The sequence below is a fragment of the Rhineura floridana genome, chromosome 5, assembly GCF_030035675.1.
Source record: "Rhineura floridana isolate rRhiFlo1 chromosome 5, rRhiFlo1.hap2, whole genome shotgun sequence".
NCBI lineage: Eukaryota > Metazoa > Chordata > Lepidosauria > Squamata > Rhineuridae > Rhineura > Rhineura floridana.
Window position 1 is genome coordinate 171272460 of NC_084484.1, and position 9619 is coordinate 171282078.

The following is a 9619-nucleotide window of genomic DNA, read 5'->3' on the forward strand; positions in this document are numbered from 1 at the left end:
TGTTTCCACTGACTTGGCCTCTCGTACATCGACCATGGCACTTTAAACATGCCCACCTTTCATTGGATGCAAGGATTGGATGCCCACTCTCCCATGCATTCTGAACTGAGGAGAGATGCAAAGAGCTTTCTTTTTCTGAAAGAGTGCAGTGGTGGCTGATGTGGGTGCTTTGTCCCGGTTGATTCAGTAGCTGATTGGGAGACAGGGACCTTTGTCAACCAGTACTGCTACATCTGCTACTACATAATCATAATAATGATCATATATGTTATTGTTATATGCATTCAAGTCGATTACAATTTATGGCGACCCTATGAATCATATATATGGTTTACCATTGCCTTCCTCTAAGCCTACGGTACCCGGTATTCCCAGGCGGTCTCCCACCCAAGTACTAACCAGGCCTGACCCTGCTTAGCTTCCGATATCAGATGAGATCTGGCATGTTTAGGGTAGTATAGCTGTAGGCAATGATTGTATACATATACATTGTTTACTCAAATAGCTGCCCCAACTTCCCTGAAGCTGCTGATATGGTATACAAAAAATGTATTTAGTTAGTTATTTAAGCTATTTCTTACTCACCCGCCTTCACCATAAGGTTTCAGGGTGGGTTACTTACAGCCATATAGCCATATCGAAGCCAATGAAAAAACTTTAAAAAACCAATGAATATACACCAAACAATGGAGGCGATCCTACAAAAAGCACACAATGGGGGAATGTTCAAGGGCACTCCCATTCTTAACAACCTGTTTCATCTCCTCAAACTGTTTTCCCATCCCGTTATTCATCCAACACAAACTCCTTGTCATAGGAACCTAGGAAGCTTTCTCATACCAAGCCAGACCACAAGTCCATCTGTCTTGGAGCAGGGGTTCAGATAGTGGTCTTCCTCTGCCCTGCCTGGAGATGCCAGGGATAGAAGCTGGGACTTCCTTCTTGCAAAGTGCTGTACCACTGAGTTTGGCCTCTTTCCCCAAATGAGCCATGCAGCCTATTTCTCTTGCCTGATTCCTGTTGGCATCCATACCTATGATCGTTCCTTCTCCAGCTTTACCAATCAAGTGCTTCAGCTCTCTAAAATGACCACCCATCAGCCCCTGCTCCTCCCTATGTCAGTAACTCCTTGCCAGAACACCAATGTGGCACCTCCTCATTCTCTTCCTTCTGACCCCAGCTCAAAATGGACCTGTTGAAGGCCTTTGGCTTAATCGGCATCTGCATCCCCAGCTGAAAGTAAACCTAAATCCATATAGCTGCAAGTGTGTTCAAACTCATCCTTTGATTATCCTTGCCTCTCCTTCAATTGCCTTTCTTGGTTACCTTCCTTCCTTCCCATCTAAATGGGAATGTATACCCTTTGGGCCAGGAGGTGGCTATTACTTATGTTACTCTAAAACAGTGATGGGGATCCTCCAGCCTGGGGGCCAGTTGAAGCCCTCTAGGCCCCTCTGCCTAGCCCTCTGAACTCTCCTGAGGCCACACCCCTTCCCACCAGGCTATATCCCTCAGTGGATCTGCTTCACATGTTTTTGCATGGCTGGAATGTGTCCGTGCACTCTGTTAATGCCTCTTTCTTGCCTGGGTGGACGATGGAGAGGAATGTGTGTAGAAACTAGCCTACTGTACAAAGATTTATTTTTAATTTATTTATTTAAAATATTTCTATCCAGCCTTTCTACCCTATAATAGGGCACTCAGGGCGGCTTACACAAATAAGATAAGAATTGCATTCATTGCTCCAGCCACTTTTGCTTCTGGCCCTGCTCACTGCAATGAGCAAGGTCTTACCTAGTCAATGTTCTTTGGTGCACGGATAATGGGTTGTAGGAACATTTGATGTAGCTTCCTGCTTTGGAAATACAATCCTGAGAAGGATGCTGCATCAAAGAACAGCTTCAGGTTATCCTAGTAGTCTCTAGGCTGGATTACTGCTATGTACTGTATGTGGGGCTACCCTTGGACCTGGCCTGGAAACTCCAGCAGGTGCAGAATGAAGAGTCTAGACTTCTTATGGGAGCAGATGGCTGACAGCATGTGAAATTCTGCTAGAACATCTGCACCAATTGCTCATATGCTACTAGGCCAAGTTCAGGATTCTTGCGTTGATATACAAAGCCTTGAGCAACAAGCCCAGGATACCTTAAGAACCACTTGAGCCAGGAAAGTGGATTTTTGAGTGAATCTTTATTGAGACCTTTCTACAGGTGCCATAGGAAGTTCTGGTGGGCGCATTGTACCTGTGGGCACCATGTTAGCAAGCCTTGGTGTAATAAGGTCAGTCTAACACAGGGCTTTCTAACCAGAGGGGCAGATCTTCATTTCTCTAACCCATGGCAGGCCAAACTTGACAGGAGGATGGGGCTGTGCACCTGTCAATCACCTGACATCATAATGATGTCAGGTGATGCTTCCCTTTGAAGCCCTGATCTTTGGGACTTCAAAGCAAATCTGAAGGCATGCTCTGATCTGCCCAGAATTGGAGTGTGCCTTCAAACGCTCCCTTCCATGTGTAGAAGCTGTCTCTGTGGTCTGAAGGAGAAGCATGGAGGGAACTGAAGGCATGCTCTGATCTGCCCATCAGCTGAAAGGCAGATGAGAGCACACCTTCATACACCCACCCTCACCTCAGTTGGTGGACAGGTGGGTGTCATTTGCGTATAGTGGCCTCAGGGCCAAATTGGACCCCTTGGGGTCCATGATTGGCCAGAGGCTGGAGGTTCTCTACTCCTGGTCTAATGTGTGCTGAGTGGTACACATTAAGGACTGCTTGAGCTCTACTATCCCATCTCAAGCACTGCAACCATTAGTTGTCCTCTGTGTTACAGAAGCCTGAGGAGACTCAACCAGAAGCTGGGCATTTACTGTCACTGTGGAACACTCTTTTGGCAGAGATTTGGCAGATGTCCTTGCTTTTGACTTGCAGGTATCTCTTGGAGACCTTTTGATGCCGACAGGCCTTTGCAGCTGTTGAATGTTTAGTTTTAATTAGCCAGTCGCCTTAACAAATATCTGTATTTTTAGTTTTTAAATGGTGTTTTATGTTTTGACACTGTACATTGCCCTAATATTTTATGACATGGTGGTATTAGAAATACTTTTATGAATAAGTAAACAAGTAAATAAATGGCAGAATTTGTGGAGTGGCTTGGGAACAAAGGAAGCTGACTTTTACTATTGGTTCATCTAGTGCAGTACTGTTGACACAGACTGGCAGCAGCTGTCCAGGATTTCAGGCAGGGGTCTTTCACAGCCCTGCCTGAAGATGAACCTGGGACCTCTGCATGCAAAGTAGGTGCCCTACCACAGCTACAGATGTGGAGACTAACAGGAGGAGATTTGATGATTTAATCTGCAGATAATGGAGGGACATTGTGGAGATCAGGTTTGTTACAGCTCTAGCAAACTGCAAAACCAACTGTATCGAGACAGAAAGGCGGTCATCTGAGTCCAAGCTAAAAATGCTGCATAAACAGTAACAGAGATAATGAGCTGCTTCAATGCCATTTCCCTTTGACTGTTTCTTTCTTCCCTGCAGTTGGTCATGAGATTTATCCTGGCCTTTGTTCTGAGGCACATTCCTGGGTCCCCGGAGGCAGCTTGGCTGCCCGCAAGTGCCATCTATTTAGAAACACCTGCTGTTGTTTTTGTTCTCTCTCTGCTAGCAGTCAGGAATATTCTTTTGTGAAGCACTGAGGTTTAACTCAAATGCTCCCCACCCCCCAAACGGTAGCTATAACTGGCACAATTTTAATTCTTTGCACAGAGACAGCATGTATTGTCAAGCTCAATCACAGCCCAATTTCTTCAGGCTAATTTTGATTGTATTCCCAAAATTTTGGCTGCTTTACACACCTGTTGTGCACTGCTGAATGCAATCACACCCCATGATCCTTGGGGGGGGGAGTCAGAAAAAGATATGGCTGTCCAAAAGTTTTCTGCAAAATTATGAAGTGTTGAGTTGCCTTTTGTTTGAAGATCTTGCATCTGCACACCCAGCATTGTCTGATAGGATTAGTGCTGCTTCCCAAGCTTTGGATGGTTTGTAATAAATAAAGCTATATCTGTCATGCACACTCCTTGATTAAGGATTAGTTTGGATGATAGATCTCTGTTCATTCTCCTACATAAAGGAGCTTAAGAGCACAGGAAAGAACATGCTTTACCACTCCACCCACCCACCATACTTTTCCTGCCTCTAACACCACCAGCTTGTTCAGGAGCATAATATTTCAGTTGAGCTTGCACATGCACATGTGCGCACACACACATGCTCAGTTCAGGATATATAGGCTCAAATCCCATGGTCATTTCCGAAATCCTGTTTGGGAAATCAGCTACCAAATCAAATCAAATCAAATTTTATTATGCGGTCACAGACTCAATATACAATTGATTGAACAAACAAGGTAAAACAAATATAGCAATTCAGTGCGGTAATACAAGATGGCTTTATCCTAAAACAAACTAATTTAAAAAGTATCCTCCTTATGTAAACTCGGGACTGAATTAAAAAACTTTGCAACTGACTCTGAGATTGACTTGTCTGTATCAGACATTAGGTATTTCAGATACCAATCTGTAGATCTACCTGGGAAGCCTTTGATAATAGGAAAGATAAATCTGGAGGATTCGGCATTATAAAAGTTACAGGCAAAAAAAACATGGGCTATTGTTTCAACATCGACAGACGTACAGGGACAAACACGTTTCTCATAAGGAATACCTTGAAAGCGGCCCTCCAATATCGCAGAGGGGAGACAATTAAATCTAGCTCTGGAAAAAAGGTACCGATATTTCGGGATGGTCAAATTTTCCAGGTAAGCAGCATGGTTAGGGAATGGGAAGCTCAAGCCTAGATGCATAGGTGAACAGGATTTACAGGCACTGGACATAGAATATTGAAGGTCTCTGAAATCAGCTACCTGAAACTGGCCTATAAATATTGGACTTTTACATATGAAGGCCCTATTTAAACACTGTGCCTCTCTGTTGATGGCCAGTGGCATCAGTAGCAGAATAGGCACTCCAAGTGTTTGGTGTACCCTAATACTTATATAGGTGTAATTGCGGTAGTATGGTCTGATACAACCAACAGTTATTTGGCTGCTGAAGTGGATTATTCTGAACGAGCAAAATGCCCTTATGATCTATTTTTCTGCCTAGTTTTCTGTAAATGAAATGATCATCTGTCCAAGCCTCTTCCATCCAGTTTTTAATTCCTTCCTCCACAATATAACAGTTTCAATGTACCCAATGAAAGAAAGCTAGCACAGTAACAAAAGTGGTAAGACACCAGATGACCCCAGTCTTCCAAATAGCCCTATTTGGGGAATGGTGAAATGGCCCCCTATTTCCCCTCCTTCCCACAAACTCCCTTCCCTCATTTCAGTGGCTGTTTCTGGACCAAAAGAGGATATAGGTTTTGCCATGAGAGAGATGCACAACCTCTTCCTTCACATATCATTCAGAAGCGTGGGAAGAGGCTGCATGAGTCCCCAGGGTCTTTGGTATGCATCAAGCCCTAGAGGTCTATGGACAATCCTAGCTTGCCATGACATAACAGGGGACCCAAATCAGATCTACACTCCAATGTCAGTGGGGTAGTGAATTGTGACGTCCTTCCCTGGTTCTCCCTGTCAGGTTCCCACCTGCTTGTGGCTACTGCCTTTCACTAGGCACCACCAGGGATACCACCAGTCCGGACCGTCCTTTATATGGTTTCTCACTCTGCTCTAGCACAGATCTCACTAGATCCCCCTGCTAGGCAGCACCACCAGTCACGTCCTATAACCAATACTCCCAGAGACTTTGCCTGAGTCTCTCTCTAGCTGGTTACTTTTGTGACTGCATGCTTATGCTGTTCCCAACCCCCTTGTATCTTTATAGATAACGCATACAACTCTGGGTTGCTCTGGATACTTGAATTGTTATTATTCCTCCCTTCACCGCTGCCACCATTAGATACTGTTTCTGTTCAGCCTTGGTAATTACCTTGCCCTCCCTTCCGGTATGTATATCCCCCAGCCAAGGATCAGGCCTTTGGTAAACCAAATAAGTATTTATTAAATATCAGAAATAACAAGATTAGTTTTAGAATGTTTCACAAGCGTATGGTTTCATCTATTCCTGTTTTGTACTTGACTTATTATTAATCAGAACTCCAACTCCCTCTTTCTTCACACTCCTGACCTCCACCCTCAAACACCTCTTTCTCCACACTCCCAACATCCACCCTCAAACACTTCTTTCTCCACACTCCCAACATCCACCCTCAAACACTTCTTTCTCCACACTCCCAACATCCACCCAGATTCAATTGTCATTCTTCCATTTATACTCCCAGCCATTCAAACGCTCAGCCAATCATCCAGCATTCTACTGCTCATGTACTCCCCCTCCTCTTTCACTCCACTTACCATATGTCTTCTATATAAACAGCACTTACCATATTTACCCTACAAGCAAGAACATCACATGAATCTATTCCAGATTTTAGCCTGAACTTTCAAGGAGCTGTCCAAGGCCCAGAATCTATTTTGGGAATCTATCTAATTTCAGCACCTTGGACAGCTTCTTGAAAGTTTGGACTAAAACCCAGAGCCTACACAGAAGTTGACATGGAAGTTGACATAGGTCTCCGTGCATTCTCCTTGAAATCTGATTCAAAATGCCTAGCCTACAGGAAGTTTCAAAATATGGAGATTAAAGAGGGAGCTCTTTTTGGAAGCTTAATTTTGTTTGGCATGAGGATTACTCAGGAGCTGATTAAGCCCTTCACCTGAACAAGCAAAGACACTCGAACTCCTGCTTCTCCTGTCTCCTGATCTTTAAACCAGCAGTTGTTAAAGAGAATTTTGCAATCTTGCCACTGTTTCCTGCCCTGAAACTGACAGTAGCCCTCCGATGAATAATAATGTAAAGTGAAGTTCCCAGGTCTACAGTCCCTGCATTAAATTGAGAATGATTCTGTGTAATAATTGAAGGTTGCAAACCCTTGTCAGTTTGCATCCATGTCAGACAATTTGCCATCTGTGAAACAATCCCCCCGGACTTCCAAAGGTACTTTAGGCAGGGCGGTTGCACGAGTGAGTATGTCTAATGCATTTGCTCCACATCAGCCATTATTTGCTCTTTTCATGTCACTGACGGATGGATTTGTTTAAGTAAAAATGAAAGGGTCATCCCTTGATAGTGTTGGCATTTGAAAAAAAATGTTCCAACACATTCATCGCTTCAGATATCATTGTGTATCATCCCTTTTGTTGCAAGCTGTGCCTCAGTGGACTCTCCACCTTCTTCCTTTCATTTCCTTTTGGAAAAAAATTACCAAAAAACAAACCTGTAGCTATTTGAGTTACTGAATACATTAATTATCAGTCAGATATCTACTAGGAACAGAAGACTATGAACCATCTCCTCATAGTGAGTCAGACTATTTGCCCATTTAGCTCAGAGCTGGGGAAGCTTTTTCAGTCTGAGGGCCACATTCTCTTCTGGGCAACCTTATGGAAGCCACATGCCAGTGGTGGGTGGGGCCAGAGGCAAAAGTGGGTGGAGCCATGCATATACATTTTACCTTTGAACAGTAGGCTAGTCTCTAAACACACTCACACATCCATCTCTATCCTCCATCCAGGCAAGAGTGAAACACTAAAGGAGGAGGTGAAGCAAGGCCAGTGAGGAGGATGGTCTGGAAAAACAAGGTGTGGCCTGGGAAGAATCCCAAGAGCTACACTGAGAGGCCTAGAGGGCACATTTTGCTCCCGGGCTTGAGGTTCCCCTACAAGTATAGTCTGATCAATGTGAAATCTCTAAGGCCTCGTCTTTCCCGAATATGCTACTTGAGCTGAGACTGGGAACTGAACCGCGGTCCTGTGCATGAAAAACATTAGCTCAGCTACTGAGCACTGGCCCTACATCATACATGAAAACGTAGCAGATCTTCAGAATTGTTTGTAACTCTGTAATGGAGTTTATTCTAGGATTGGACAGCATTTTCATTTACTCCATAATCAAACACCATAATCAATTGGAGTTTTTGTTGGATTGTTATGTCTTGAAATGATTTGAAACGACTGTTAGGTTTTCAAAATGATTGCTATTGATATAGTGATTCGCATTTTTGTGCTATTGTAAGCCACTTTGAGCATATTTACATGGAAAAGTGGGATATAAATTCAAATGCCGCCCTGGGCTCCTGCTGGGAGGAAGGGTGGGATATAAATCAAATAATAAGTAAGTAAGTATTAAATAAATAAATAAATAAATAAATAATAAATTTGCAAAAATTATTGAAAATACAGTAAAGGATGCTCCTTTAGGCATTTTTTCCCAAAGGATTCATTGAAAGTGTTTCTTAGAGTGATCCTTGATTGTCTAGACTGCCCATGTAACCAATATAAGAAACATTGCTCTCTGTTTCTTGCTGTTCTTCTGTTGTCCTTTCCTTTTTATGCCGTTTACAGATTTTATTATTTTCTTAAATTTAATTTTGGTGGTAATTTTTTTGATATTTTGCTGCCCTGGGCTCATACTGAGAGGAAGGGCAGGATATAAATCGAATAATAAAAATAAATAAATATTTCAAATAAAATGTACTTTAAAAAGAAGCATTGCTCTCATTCTCAATGGATTTCATTTGACCTTAGTGATGACTGAACGTAGACAGGTCTGATTGGCTATATTGCATCATTATGTCATTATGCTCATTATGTATTTCCTTATTTGCTGGGATCCATCTACAAGGAATAAAATGGAAATGGACTGCCTTCAAGTTGATTCCGACTTATGGCGACCTTATGAATAGGGTTTTCATGGTAAGTGGCATTCAGAGGGGGTTTACCATTGTCTTCCTCTGAGGCTGAGAGGCAGTGACTGGTCCAAGGTCACCCAGTGAGCTACATGGCTGTGTGGGGATTTGAACCCTGGTCTTCCAGGTCGTAGTCCAACACCTTAACCACTACACCACACTGGCTCATAATACAGAGAAAAAACATGGCGTTGAAGTAGTAGGAGCAGTAGAAGGGAGAAACAGTGGCTATAAACAGTTGCAAGCAACAAGAAAAAGATTAGGTTGTAGTTCCTCAGAAAGTGCTACCTATAAGGAGCCAACTGAAGCAAGAACACACTTGGCCCAATCCTAGAGGTGATTTAAAATTCTAAAACAGTGACATTTTGAGACCTTGATAGCAAGTGATTATAGGAAGCTCATAAAACAAATACTGTTTTGCGGTACCCTTGTTTTTCACACAGTTTAGAAAGTAGTTATGGAATTCATTATCAGAAGATGTGATGGCCACAAGCTTGCATGGCTAAGAGCAGACAGAGTTCTTGAGGATAGATACACTCTCTAAAGAAAGCAAAACATATTTTCCCATTTTATTTTGTCAAGAGAGAAATGATCAGCTTCAGCGTCTATTCTCCTGTACATGTGGATGCATCTACAAGTGTGACAAGAAGTCCTTGTCAAAAGACTTAATGGGTTCCTTGAAGTTTGAAAGCCACCAATGTAAAATATTTTTTTTCTTTTGCAGGATTTGAACAACCTTTTGTATTTAGAACAAGACTTCTAAAGAGAAGAATTATGCCAACATGTGATAATTACAGGTAGAAT

General features: G+C 42.8%; 1 pseudogene; it reads right to left on the bottom strand.

The window, feature by feature from the left end:
- Nucleotides 1-350: 350 nt before the first annotated feature.
- Nucleotides 351-469, bottom strand: LOC133386269 (5S ribosomal RNA; annotated as a pseudogene).
- Nucleotides 470-9619: the final 9150 nt, after the last annotated feature.